The sequence below is a fragment of the Coturnix japonica genome, chromosome 3, assembly GCF_001577835.2.
Source record: "Coturnix japonica isolate 7356 chromosome 3, Coturnix japonica 2.1, whole genome shotgun sequence".
Lineage (NCBI taxonomy): Eukaryota > Metazoa > Chordata > Aves > Galliformes > Phasianidae > Coturnix > Coturnix japonica.
Window position 1 is genome coordinate 97,565,673 of NC_029518.1, and position 15,089 is coordinate 97,580,761.

Here is a 15,089-nt window from a genome sequence, read left to right on the forward strand (position 1 = left end):
ATACAAAAGAACACATCAATTTCACAATTTCACGAGCACGGACTTTTGCCTCAATAAAAGCATGAAACGTCTGTCGAAATCCCGACAATTCAAACATAAAAACCATTGGATGAAGGACATGACTGTGTGTTTGAGTCACGGCATTCTGCGACCCCACTGAGCTCTGGGGGCTCACAGAGGGTTGGGGTCTCACCCCACTGCCTCTGGCCCAGGCAGACCGCTATTCCACCTCCCACAGCTGGGATCTGAGGTTGTGCATTTAAAGGTGATGTTAGAATTGATTAGTGTTTTGTTTGGACAGGTTTCCTGCAGCAGGATCACCCGTGCTGGCCCCATGATTCCAAGCAACAGGGGCTTTTTCCTTCAAGTAATTTTAAGGTGAGATGGAAATGACTGCAGCCCTGGTGATATCCCGCTATGAGGGACTAGCTCAAGGAAGATGCTCCACTCATACCCCTCCTACCACAAAGGAGGCAACACAGGACATCACAGGGGCAAAACCAAGCTCAACACATTAATTCAGTAGTGATAACCCAGAATTACACCAGCACAACAGACTGCCCTGTCTTCATGCAACTGAAGTCCCACAGATTCCACTCTGAATGGGGAACAAAACCTCCCAGCACTCGGAACCATCACAGCAGTGCACTGCCAATGTAAATCTTCCTGTCTATGCACATTTGTTTCTGCCTGTGCACATGCCCTAGACACACACATATGACTTAATGGATATGGCAGAAGACCCTACAGCTCCTTCATCACTGCTAAAAGGTATGGATAATTCTCCTGGCTTCCTCTGGAAATCAATCCCTGCTAACAAGTTTTCTTCCTTTGCAGTATTTAAGCAGCGTTCTCTACTTTGTTGACACAAAAACTGAAGGCTAAGCCCTTGGGGAAGCATATGGTGGATGCACCACATGGCATGGAGGCCACTAAGCCCCACCAGACATGGTAGGGCAGAGTGAAAAAACATAATGCAAGATATCTGAAGATTAGAGACAGCCAATCTGCCACCTTGCTGCTGGTCAGATATTTACCATCACCAACCTGATGTTAAACTCCGCTTGTTTTATAGTCAATAGACGGAAACGGCCTCTCCTGAAATGTGATTCTTCTTCCTATCATGAATGTGACCAAATGTGATGCCTCACAGTCTGTCAGTGCTGGAGCAGGAGTATAGACAACAAGTTCAGGTGAAGAGGCCACTTCCATTGACTTAAGATTAGGTGAGATAAGTCCCTCCATCCCCAACAATCAGGAGGGCAAGAAAAAGTGTTGCCTATTCAACCAAATCAACAAAAAAGAAACCAACCCAAAACTCAGGGTGAAATCAGGACTTGATCAAAGTGCCAAGATGTTCTCTTAAGCCAATAGTAACTTACACATATCAGGTGTGGTTAAAGTTGGAAGAATCATTTTAAAGGGTGAGCAGGTTGCATAGATGAAATTCCACAGAATAGACAATAAAGTCTTACTATTTTCACTGCACAGATGTTTAGCCAGCCAGAAGTTGGATGTGTATGGGGTTGCCAAGGATCTCTCCTTCCATCCTAAGCCAGATAAAAGATGGATCACTTCCCAGAAGGACCAGACCTTTCCTTTGGACTGCAATATGGATCTCGACTGCTGAATTGTACTACAGCATCCACTGCTTACATTGCTTATGACAAAGAGGACCGTGTTCAATCTTCAACTGACATCAACTGAAACCAAACCCATGAGAGGTTGCACACAGCTTCCTGAAAGATTATTCTCCTATTCCAAATCACTGTTCCTTCACTGCTTGCTGAGTGAAGGTGTCCAGTGTTGCACACCAGTTTGGTTTGTGCATACACTCCTGGGGCTGGAATTATCTCTAGTTGGCACTGAAAGGAGGACAAGTGATTTACAAGAGAAAGAAATGGAACTGGAGGATGTTCTAGCCATAGCTCTGCAGTTGCTTTCAATTACAACTCAGTATTTTTTATTCTGCCTGTGTTTAGCAGCGTTCAGCAGCTTTGGCATTTCTGAGCTAAACAAGCTTTAAAGAATAGTAGCAGCATAGTACAGTAGTATAATATAGTAGTAATATAATAGAAACAATAAAATCTTCCATATTTAAAACCAACAAAGCAAGAAAACAAAGAAATAAGAAGATGGTCCGAAAGTTCTAAGGCTGCGGGTGAAATCATAGCTCCAAGAAGAGGTGTCCAGTGACTCTGTAATCAACTAAAATGCAGACTTTGGGCAGAAATTTCTATGTCCCCTTGAACAGCATTTGAAGAATGTATTTAGTGCTTGACTCTGTGATTTCCATTTCACATTGGCCTTACTCACAAATACGATGAACTCCATCTCACTTTAAGTTAGATGTGAGAAAGTTCGACCCAAAGAAGTGGTGTGAGATATGTGGGTTGAATTCCTCTTCAAGCGTGCCTGTCTCCTTCTGCTGATGGTAGAGGAAGAAGATCTAAAGAGGTTAGGCAAGGCACTTCAGTTTTTAGGGAGTGAAAGTTGAGTAGGATTAATCCTTCTTTCAAGTTTTCTCCCTGCTCCTAATGGAGATGTTAGTTACAGTATTGTCAGGTGGGAAAGGCTGCAGAATTACTCAGAGGGTACGTCCTATATTAAAAGAAAAAAACACTCATATTTTGAAAATTACATCTGCACTCCTCAGCTAAATGAAGTCCCAGCCGGAGGCTAAAGAACATTATGAGAACATTATTATCTCAGCTGGAGATAAAGACAAATAATTTCTCAAAGGTCTTCCATCCCTGTCTCTCTCTCTGGCACTTCAGACTATTCCTAACCCTTCTGAGGAGGTCATGCACATGTTGGTTACCTTCTTTTTGTAAAGCTACTTTCTTCTTGAAAAGAGTTTGCCATTGCTGATGAAATCTACCAAGCGCCGGGAGAGCTTGTATCGATCTGGCTCTTAGGAAAGTAAGAAACTTGACAAAAACTCTAGGCAGGAACAATGCCTATACAGAAGGAAGGCACAAGGATGAGACACATTCCCATCACAGCGCTCTTTTGCTCAGGGGCTTTAATTAAATGAGGCATTCCTCTCGATGCGTGATCAATCACCGCATAAAATAAATTTAAAACAAGAAGCACTCAGATACTTTTAAGCATGGGTTCCCAAAAGAATTGGTCAAAATCTGGTCAGGCTAATTGCTTAAAACGGGACTACATAAAGCATTGGGACATGAGACTCACACGCTAGTTAAGAAGGAAAGGCTTTGTCATTCTAGGAAATGGTGAAGACCTCTGCCTTGTATGGTGGTTTTGCCCCTCGGATGTTAATGTGTGAACCTCTCTGATGAATGATGGATGGAAGATGGGCAGCAGGAATGTTGCCCCATTTCTACAGAGAGGATTTTTTTTCATGATGAGTGAAAATGGCCTCCTATATCCACATCGCACTGGAAAAATCAACCTTGGCTCCTTCTATAGACAGTGGAAAGAAAATGGTATGTCCAGAGACAGATACATCTCTTTTTAGGTATCGCTGCTAGGAGTATTCTCCAAGAAACAAAAAGAAAGTTGAGCAACACTGGCTTCAATTTGGAGAGTTAACTTTTTAGTTATCTCAGTCAGATAAAGTGAGCCTCACCAGCTCTTAACAAGTTGTTAAGTTTTGGATTTTCCAGAGTACAGACACAGTTCAGTGTCATCCTATCCCACCTTGGGGTTATCAGTCCATCTTGAAGTAATAGCTTTCTTCTTTGTTCCTTCATTTCACTCTGAAAAACTCCGAATTTCTTTTCCAAGGCAGCTCTCAGAACAGTTTCTCTCACCTAAAAATACCTGTAGACTGTTTTCCAAGGTTGGTCACCTGTGTGCAGCCTTTGATTTTCATCTTAGGCAATGGTTTTGTGAAATGAATATATCTTGTCCATTGGGTCGTGCAAGGACACCGCCTGCTGAAGCAGTTCAGAGCACTCAGGTTCCAGCAAGACATCCACAAAGACATCTGCAAGATCTGTGCTTTATGGAACATAGGGAACGTCTCAGCACTGGATATTTGATGTTATTCCACTAAAACCTCTTTTGAAGATGAGGACAAATGAGAGCGAAAGGATGTCCGTTTCATGTAAAAGAGGTGGGTACAATGAAAGATTTCCTCTTGAATTGTAAGGTAGCAGACATCACATTCCAAACCTTTGAATTGCTTTTATGCGTTACAGTAAAAATCAGGAAGAACTGCTGAAGAACCTTACATAGCCCCATAGACAAGTCGGTCTTTGTTCTTTAAAACTGTTCTAGCACCTATGGAAACTTATTTAGATTCACAAGTATAATCAATTCCAAATGGAAGATTAGGACTGAAAGTGGTTTCTTGAGTTTCACCTGGTGACACTTCTCCACTGAAACTCTGAACTGGGGCAGAAGATGAAAACTAGATTGTTTGAAAACTCAAATAAGAGTGCAAAGTGATCCATTTATTATTATTTTTCATCTTTTTCCTCCCAAACAGCCAGGCCATTAGAGAACAGAAGGAAAGCTAAAAGACTGAGAATCACTTACATGAAGGAGATGCTATTTCTAATGGAGACTCACTGAAAACCTGTAAACTCCATAGATTCCCACTAAAGCTTTGTGGGAGATGTCACAGGAAGGGGGAAAATAAAACTATTGGGCGAGAACGACTGAATACCAACACCTTGCCTCAGGTGTTTGAGGTACAGAGAGCTGAATAACTACTGTGGAGATCGAGACCAAATGTACCTTAATAAGGAGCAGCAAATAAGCTATATGCTAATGGTTTGTATTATTGCTGCTAAGACAAAATATCAAAGAACTAAAATGGCTGGGAATTCTCACAGTGTCCTCCACAGAGCCTACAAAACCAGCCTAACTGAGATTCTGCTGTGATAACACAGACAGAACACAGCTGGGGAGAGAACTTCTGGCTGCACTTTTGGCTGCCAAAGCTCATAGATTTGAAGGATGTATCTTCTCCTGCCACTCCTCAAGCAGCTAAATATATTGCAGGTTAGCCATTCAACATGAAAATCACCAGACATTTAAACCCTGCTTTTCAGATGACTTCAAATGAGAAGTGAGCAGTGTCTATTCAAAGACATGGCCATATTTTAGAGGGAATCAAATGTATCTCAGAGGAAGCAGGATGAAAAAAGCAGTGCCACCAGATGGAAGGAACAGCAGAGCAGAAGAACAAAAGACATGCCTTGGCCATAGTCTTCTTCTCACTTTCCTAACACAAAGCAAATGTACCAAGACAACCATCTTGTCCACTCAGGAGCTGTAAGAAAAGACAATTGTATTTTTCTCATCTGTACTAAGGAAAAAAATGGATTTGGTGACAACTTGGTAAGTCACGGGAGGGCCTGTGAAATAATCTAGGAAGAGCTTCATCATCTGTCATAAAGAATCTCAGATCAAAAAGGCTGAAACAACAGTGGGCTCAGAGCAACATATCCATTGGTGATTTCAGCTGAGCAGTTTGATGAAGGGTACGTCATAACTGGAGGGGTGCGTCAGAGAACTGCTGTACATCAGCACTGCTCTAATGTTATTCACATCCATCTGTATTTCTCACTGATGCCAACCTCTCTTTCCTGCCCTGGCTTGAAATTCTCCATTTTGAAAACGGATGCTGTTTGGTTTAATTTTTAAGACCAGATTCATAGCAGCTGACTTATTCTTCATGCAAATCAGGCAATCCTTGTCCTGATCAAAGAACCGTACTGCTCCAGTATAGTGCTAGGGATGATGTCTGCTGCTTGAACTACCTAGAACTGACTGGCAGTCTCTATTTGAAATGAGCCTGGTTCTGGTGCAGAACAACTCCAACTTCACCTCTCCCTCAAGAGGATTAAGGGGAGAAGAGTCTCTGATCCACTACTAGTCCTCAATCAGTGGAAGTCTCTCCAGAAACTGCAGAGGAAGGTGTCATGAAGAGATGAAGTTCATAGAACCTTTGTAGATCTGAGGTTTCTCTGCCCCGGATTCCACCTTGTAGCATTGGTTTTAGCACATTTCTATATTCACCCACTCTGCCTGAGCAGCTGTAACTCTTCACATGGCTCTGAAAACCAAGCCCAGCAAAATGGTCCTAAAAGAGTCTGTCCTGAAACTCCCAACTGCTTCAGAACATTAAAAAGAGGATTGTCAAGATGCTAATATTCCACCTCCCCATCTGTAAAGGGCAAGTTTTTAAGTCAAGATATACTATAGGCTAACAGATTCCTACTTCACCCCTTACATAAATTCTGCCACAGGAAAATTCTCCTTCTTGCACCTTATATGATCCAAGATGGAGAGAAATGGGCTGCTCAGTGCAAATTCTTTAAGCATTCCTGGCAATGTGTTTTGAAGAAGCCCAGGGCTGAGTTGCTAGTAAGCATCAGAGCAGAGGGAATTATTTTAGCAGGGGAAGATATTTTAAATCAGCCTGGAAATGGAGGAAAGTGATCATTCTTCAAGCCTAGAAAATAAGGGATCACTGCAGGAACATGCAGCCAGCCATAGAGCTGATGAATTCTGCATTCTGAATTTTGGTCTGAGGGAAACAGACTCAGCTCATCTTACACTATTAAAACCCACGTGGTACTCTGATGCCTTGTTATTTTCTATTATTTTTTTAAAGAAAAAGCAAGTATAGCAAGGCCATATGCTGTCCTTGAGGCTCTGTTGGCAGGACAACAAAAGAAAGGCATGGAGCAAAAAAAATTTCAGCCTCTTCCTGGAACGTACTGATCCCTTCAGCTCACATGGAAAGCAAGGATGGTATTTTTGGACATAATAAGAAACCTTTGGCACCTTGCAAAGTTGAAGTCTCTTGCTTTGGTGTGTACCCTGGGATATGAGAAATGGTTGCATGATTAGAAGGACCACAGAAGTTTGTTAACACTGGAATGACAGCACTGAGACAAAATCCATTGGAAAGCATTTCTAAAGATGTCCTAGATGTGTTATAGTAGTTGGCATAGTTTAAGGTAATAAAGAGGCATGGTTTAAAGGGGGAGGTGTTTTAATAATAAAAAATATATTTCTAGTAAAAGATAGAATCTCTCCCTCAAATCTTGTCTCTCTCATTAAACACAGACTTGGTTGTAGGTCTAGTCTGTTCCAGTCTGTTCTATTACCTCCACTTGACTATGCTGCACCATTTAACCAGCATCTGGCAAAGGCTATGTTGACTGTATTCATAAAAACAAAATGGTGCCAGGCCCCAATCCTTTTCCCAGTGGCAGTCCCTTACCCTCTAAATCCAGCTGCCCACAACCAAAATGCCTGTTATTTCCAGCTCCCCCTGCTAACTCCTCAGATAGAGGATGGCTTGGGACAAAGCTTGTTGTAGCCAGCCAAAGCTATGCCAATCGTAGAGGACTGTGGGCTGGATTTGTGTTTCCAGACCCAAACAGAATTAGTTTAAGATGATTCACTGCTCGTTTGAAAATAAAACACCACTTTTCCTGACAAGTGGACAAGCTGTACGTAGTAAGTAAAGTTTCACTATCCCCCAACTCACATCCCTACTTTCCTTTGCGTACTTCAGGTCAGTTTAACTCCTGGCTATCTTCAGAGCAGCCTGGACCTCATATTCATGAAAGAAGCTGCTCTTATTTGCCATTTCAGGAACTAAAAACCTTCTGTAGCTCTCAGCATGGAAACAAGGCTCAAATCTTCCTGGCTCTGTGCTCTTAGATCCCATTAAAGCTCCGAACCTCTTGCTCGGGTGGATGAGGCCTAACACCACGCTCGTGGTGCCTTCACATGCACACTGCCTTCTGTGCACTTCTGTGTGAGGCACTGCCTCTCTCAGGGGCACTAATTGACTCAGGTGCTATCTAACTTCTCAAACCCATGGTATAAAAGCTACTTTAAAAGAGTTAAGTCCATTGGGTTTGTCTGCTGGGTAGTGCTCCAGATCAGGCCTTTCTTGCACAGGCCTCACAGCTGCCTTTTCTGCCCATTTCAGGGTGAGGGTTCAATGCTAATTATCCAACCACAATAAGCAGTAGCTTTACCAGAAGACATTTCCAATGCTCTTACATCTCTACACATTATAAGTCATCTGTCATGCAACAGTCAACACAGAGGAGACTCCTATTCAAACAGCACACCCTGCCCACCAAAGCGTGCTGCTCCTCTATCCCAGGATAAATGTTGAGTCAGCTTCGCCAAAGCTAGATATTGCTCACGATACAGCCACCAAAATAAACAGCACCTCTGCAGTAACAAAAGATCTTACAACCTGGAAAAGAGCAGAGCTGTTGTGTATGAGGAAGGGACACAGAGCTTCTTAGTAAAGCACAGTCAATGCCACAGAAGAACATAAAAGCTCAAATTCAACATTAGCAAATCATTTTGATATAACCACGCTAACAACACAACAGCAGACTTAACAAGGAAACATTTCTATGACCGAAACCAAAGGCAACCCATTAACATTAGTGGAAATATCTATGAGGATACAGGAAGCAAACGTAGGCTCTATTCAGACAAAGCAATTGAATGACCTCTCCAGCCAACTAGCTCTGAACATCTGAGGACCAAACTACCACTACTCATCTATGTGCATTAATTCAGCATCCCTCCCTACAGCTGAGGAATACACCACAGATAAGCCTCCCCTCTCCATCCTATTTATCAGCGTGACCAAATCAGATCCATAAATGCTTTGCACAACCCAGTCCTTCACAAACCGAAGTTCACAAAGTGGCAAAATCAAGGCTGTCCTTTGCATATACCGCACAGATTCTTTGCCATTCAGTTAAAGGAAGACCCTGTGTCTTTACAGTAAGCATCCAAGAGAATAACCACAAAGTTAAAGTTCAACCCTATTATTAAAGCAAATAAGAAATCAAATCAGGCCAGGAATTCTGCATGTTTTCAGAGCTGTTTCTCTCCCTTTTGCCTAATGTAAGATGACTAATGAGCAGGTACAAAGGATTATATATTTCATGACAAAATTTGGGGATTAAAATGTCCAGATAGGCAAAGAGTGAAATAACATAATAAAAATGATAATGTTTTAACGATAATTGTGCTTTTTTTTGGTATTCAAAAACCCCAACCACCATAAAGTCTCATTGTTTCAAAAGAAGCCTTTCAAAAAGCTCAGTAAAATGACAAAATGCTCCAATTCAAACACACACGTTGGAAGCATACTTTTCATGTAGGTATTTCTCTTCGCATTCTGAGTTTGTTTTTCTTTTCCAAATCAACTCCAACCTGCAATTCTATCCGCTATACAATTTCATGAGCACATCTGTATTTCATTCTACATAGACAACAATACTACACCGCAAAAACAGAAATAGCTGGGAACAGGCAACAACAGTAAGAAAAACAACCGAAAACCCAAGCCAGATTTGTACAGACACCAGATCAGAATGAGGAAAAAAAAACCTGCTGTTAGCAATGAGCAATTGTGCAAATTTTAGAGAGAAGACAACACAGAAGAGGTCTTGTGAAACCCACCCTAAGTGATGCGTTTTGCAGTCCTGTCAAGTGCTTTAGGTGAAACCCAATAACATTTCCTCCCTTTTGAGTTGCTGACATTTGGGTTTCATTTCTTGCATCTCCCCTCCACTCTATGGAATAACTGGATTTAAGTTCAGTAGGTCTTTTTTTTTTCTCCTTACTTTTAAAGTATATGTTATATTCCATTTGCATCTGATTTCTTTCTGGTCATTACTTTCTTTTTTTTTTCTCTTTGACAAAGCAGTGAGGGAAAATGTTCCTTTCCCTACAGTCTGGTGGAAAGGAAATGGAGAGGATTCACCCTATTCTGCTCCAAGTGAAGACAATGCATGAGATCCATGGAAACATTCTCTACTCAAGCAAAGAGTGCCAGCATTTGGGCTCAGTGTATTTTCTCCCCCTAATTCCAGCTTATGGGAGCAGAGTCCTTCTCAGCAGTTTCCTCTGAGACTCATCTCCTTCCTGTAGGATTCAGCCAGCGTTTCTGTGCCAGATGTTGGTCATTTTTGGTACTGCTGAATAGCCCCTGGGTCTAAGGATGTTATCCACCACACGAGCTTACGACCAATAGGTAAATTCCTATTTTCCCTCTTTGCCAAGAGGGCAGGAGCTCCCACCTTCCTCATCCCTTCCACTGACAGAGCACAAGGTATCATCTGGTTCAGAATAATGCACATGACCAAAACACTGAGACAGTTTTCATTAGCCAGGATGATCTTGGTGCAATTAAGATGGGAGTCCTTGAACTTGGTTTTAGCCCAGAGAACTGAGGTATCTAATGTGAACTCATTCTCTCTGCTCTACCCACATAGAAAGGGAGACACTCCCATCCTGAAGGAGCTACATCCCACACATCTTAGACAAGTGTTTTAGGTGTTAAGATACCTAAAGGAGCTTTTTGTCTCTCTCCATTACAATAGAAAAGAGCTGGATGCGTGCCTCTGGTCCAGGGACTGTCACGAGGCACACAGCTAACTTTTCACTGCCTAGAATTAAGCTCTATGACTGTGGTCTCCATCATCAGAGATGGGCCACATTTCATTTCAGTTATTTCAAAGAACGAATCCTCTCTTCAGCCAAATTGTGATGAATATCTTGCCTTCATCCCTCCCTATGCTCATCCTAATACTGCCTCTATTTTTGCTTCCTCTCCCTGCCAAATTCAGTGCTACGATCAGACAAGCCGGAATTGAAAGATCAGGACTGCAAATAATTTTCTTTCAATGTCACTGTTTGATTCCAGTTACATGCAGGCTACGTACGGGGAAAAAACACATAAACCAATTCATGTTTTTGACAATTCTGGTGTCTATCTCACATCTCAAAAACATCGCTTAAGAGGAAAAAGTAACAGAAATAATAATCATTCACTCGTGAACACAATATTGATTCTAGTGTACAGGCAAATAGGATCCAGACAGGATTTTACAACTAAAATGGGAACATCACAATAAAGATTATGACATTTTATGAATATTCAGTGTTATAGCTTTGAGCTTTATTGCAAAGCAAAAAATATATATTTTTATATATATATATATATATTTATCTACATATCACCTCTGACATTGTATACAACACTAAATCACAAGAAATCAAAGAAATCATAGTGAGGTAGATACAAAACAAAGGGATGTTGAAGAATCCAGCTGCTAAATTTGGCTTAACGCAACTGTCGCTAACATATGTATATCCAACACAGCAGTGAGCTTTGATTACTTGATCAGTGTGTCCTACTAACATTGATACCAGCAGTACAGTCCACTTAGAAACAATACCATTGGAAAGCTGGGGGAAATGCAGAATTAAATCAGAAGCATTTTCTACAAACTAGTCATCTTCAAGGGAGAATTTTCTATGATACTCAGCGTTGACAAAGCAGCTCTGAGAAATAGCCTGTGTTCTAGGGGCACTCATAGTGCATGAACACAAAGAGGGAGAACTGTAAGGGAATATACTGGCACTAGGTGAAAAAAAAAGATAAGCCATTTCCCCCTCTCGTTTGGTGGCCGAGGGGAAGCAGCACACCCTGGGAATGCTTCAGGCTACATTCACCAACACATGCTTGTGAATATTAGCTCAGACTTGTTGACAGCAGCCAACAAATGAAGGCTACAGCAGCCAACAAAAGAAGGCTTCAGCAGAAGGGCAGCCCCTTGATGGATTCTGTTAGGCTTTTCAGGCAACAGAAGCTACGTGGCAAGAAAGATGGCACCACTGAAGTGACTGGGCTCTGGGGTGACCAGTGTGGGTAGCTGGAGGGGTCTGGCTGCATGGTCAGCACTCCTACAAGGAGACTTTCTAAGGCACCTGGATGACTGGGGCTCTTAACTCTGATCACAAAGCTCAGGGAAGTCATTTGGAGTAGGGTTAGGCTTACTGGCTTCTATAGTCTATCAGTCCAGGATAGTGTGTAGGTGGCGTTTCTATAGCAGAAAGGATATGGAGAAGCAGCTGGTTAAATTACAGCAGTGGGAAGCTGGTTGGATACTGGTAAACATTTCCAACAAGAGTGGCTGAGCATGGGACAGTTGGTGAAGGCTCTTCTTCAGGCCACTGGACCAGTCTCATCCAAGCAGTATGTCCAGCACAGAAAGGACATGGCACCCTCATATCGCTGGATGCAGGAGCTACATTTTAGCAGGTACGGAAGGAGCTTAGGTGCTCAATGTGAAATAGAAACATTTAAAGCTCCAGACAAGACAACCCACTTGCTGCTGCTCAAACAATACCTCCTAAACATCTGCAAAGTTAGGAAGTAGTGCCCTGGAAGGAGCATGATTCCCCAGCTGTTCTGTAAATGGTTGCAATCTGACATTTACAGCGTGGTGCTTGAGTTGAAGAAAATGAGGAAAATTGACCAGAATGGATTCCTAATGAGATGAAGAAGCCAATGTGATTGCTACCAGCTCTCTGTATTGGAGATTTTGCTTTTCATCTGGACAAAGAATGACCTTATCCTGTAGGAAGACAGATGGAAGGTTATTCCTCGTGTATTAATTTTCAAGGTTTTTTTCTGAACCCTTACAGTGATCAGCACACCATCACAGAAAGTGATGATTTCACCCCCTTCTTCAGTGAGTCCAACTCTGAATTGCAGCCTGATTTTCTTCAGTCTGACTGCTTGGTGTCAGTGGATCCCTTTGGTAGGGGATGCTGAGCAAGAATAGAGCTAAGCTGAAGGAGATGATAACTTTGAATGCTTGTTGGCTGAGCAAACAGAGAAGCAGTCTGACGGTAAGACATGGTGGGAAATGGTTTGGAAGTGTGGACAATCCTGTCCATTTCAGGTAGGATTCAATTCACCTAAATGTAACCAGCTAAAGGGCACACAAGTGATCTAAATAAGAAACCAAGTGGGAGAAATCCCTACCTGGAGGCGTCCTGAATATGGAAGGAATCGTGGTAACTCACTGGACATCCAGCTTTTCTTGCCAAATTAGAGGGTGTCCACCCATTGCTCACAGAGACAGAAGGCAAAGCACTTTGAACAAGCATCACAAGAATGTGTGAACATAGAACACTTTGTTTGTGTGGTTATGGATTGAGTCAAACTTGACCTCTAGGTTCCTTTATTTGTTGAATTTGTTGCGTTAAAAAGCAATTAGAAAACTATAATTTTTAAATTTTTTTTTAATTCTTTTCTTAAAGCTTTACTACAAACCACTAATTGGGGCAGGAAATGATCTCTCTTGGCCTCGTTTTTAGATGGACACCTCTCAGCATTGTATTTTCAGGGAAGGAAATTAAGTGTTCAGCCTTCAAGTCACTCAGGGGTAAAAACACTGTCTTTGATTTGTGAGAGGGATTAATCATTCACACAGATCCCAGCATCCTAACAGCAAGCCCAAGGGACAGCTACACTTCCTTACAAACATCATCCACAGCCTAAAACTTGCCATTGGGTAGAAGAGCCTGCAAAGAGTGGAGAAGTAGACACTTGGGACAATAAAGCTGCACTACATACTATACTGTTATATAGACAACATGTAACATCTAAGGCTGGGTGAGGTGTCCTACGATAAATTAAGTTAGGTATGAATACTGTTTTCTAGAGAACTGAGTTACAAGAAGCAATCACAGTGGGTTTCCAGACCCACCTGGCTCTGCAGCTCAACCAGCTGACTGAGAAGGGCTGCTAGCCGTGATGTTGTGCAAGATGGGAAGACTGTCCCTGGCTTTTGCATGGCTGTTGTTTTCAGATAATTGTGGGTTTAACTTCAGTAGGAAGGATGTTAGGATGTTCTTGTTTAGGACTCAAACATGAAAGGTGGCCTGGAAGGACATCCGTGCTGCTACAGACTGGTGTGGACACTTGTATTCTCACAAATGGAAGAGATGCCACAAACCCATCCCCTTTTTCCCTTGTTCCCACTTTTGTTGGCTCCAATAAGGGACCTTTCTATATCTAGAGCTGAGTATAATACCAGCCTATCTGTCCTTTGATCATGTGAAAGAGTTTTGATAAACCAGGCGTCCAATGGGCAGTAAAATCAGAAATGGGGTTTCATGAAACCCCAAGAAATGTGAAGTCCACATATAAGATGTATGGCAAAAGTGGGCTTGGAATTACTTCAGCATGGTGGGACATGGCTATCAAGGACAGGAACACCTTGAGTGGAAAGAAGGAGAAGCACACAGGTGCTCATTTAAAACCTAATGGTGAGATGATGAAGGTCAAAGCATGCCCAAAAAAAGCAGGGGTGGGCTTCATGAACAGAAGAGAGCTAGAGGACAAGGGTAAGATGGTGAAGATCTCACTGTAAACTGGCCCGAATCACCTCCCACCGGCGTTGAGGGGAACCCTGTGGTACTGGCAGAGAAGGACCATGAGTGCAAAGTGCTTAAAGGCTTGGAAAGAATCAGCAACCTCAATCTGACAGGCACAGAGAAGTGGGAGAGATGTTGCTCTAGGCGGCATGGTGAATTGGTGGCAGGGGACATGGCTGCCCCATCTGGTGGTCATGGTTTCCTGAGCTCATCACTGGCTAGATGACCTGTTTTCTCTTCCTCTACACCCATTGGTAAACCAAGGTGGGAAAAGAAAGGTTGTAAAGGCAAACTCCCCTTAGATGCACACTATTCTCCCATGACAAGGGGACAGCGTACCGGGGACAACAAAGGAGGATAATTTTCTACCTTTCATCAAAGGATAGGGAAGAAGTTTACTGAGTAGAGCCAGGCTATTTATCGTAGCTTGAAAACCTCGGGGGAATGCAAAACCTCTACTTTCATGGCATAGGTGGGAATGATCATGTGTTTGGATGTGCGTATCTATTATACACACCCTAACATGGACGTACGCTATTATATATTTCCGTAATATATAATATAGTATATAATACACACACACGCGCACATGAGATACTCAAATATCTGAACTCCTCTTAATCAAAACTCTCTTCTTTGAAGGTCAGATAACTCACTACGTTTTCTATATAGACAACTTTGTACATACATGTCGTAAAGTGCGTTAAAAAGCGTGTAAAATTCTCTATGTAGAAAACTATATACATATAGCACACACATGTACTAAAACACTTGAAGTTAAGCCAAATTTCACCTTCATCTTCACATCCCCAATACCTACAATACAAAACAAGACTTAAAAAAAAGAGAGAGAAAATAAATACAGAAGGAAATAAATCAAT

General features: G+C 42.1%; 1 protein-coding gene and 1 long non-coding RNA gene across 2 annotated transcripts in view; one reads left to right on the plus strand and one right to left on the minus strand.

Moving 5' to 3' along the window:
- The window catches only part of LOC116653161, a 10,811-nt gene extending 7,744 nt beyond the window's left edge, over positions 1-3,067 (plus strand). Inside the window, exon 2 of the long non-coding RNA XR_004306573.1 lies at positions 1-3,067. This is a non-coding gene — a long non-coding RNA (uncharacterized LOC116653161).
- The window catches only part of XKR6 (XK related 6), a 145,556-nt gene continuing 131,113 nt past the window's right edge, over positions 647-15,089 (minus strand). The window contains exon 3 of the mRNA XM_015859693.2: positions 647-15,089. This exon is cut by the window's right edge and continues 16,884 nt beyond it. The gene's annotated coding sequence lies outside the window, so the exon portion shown is untranslated.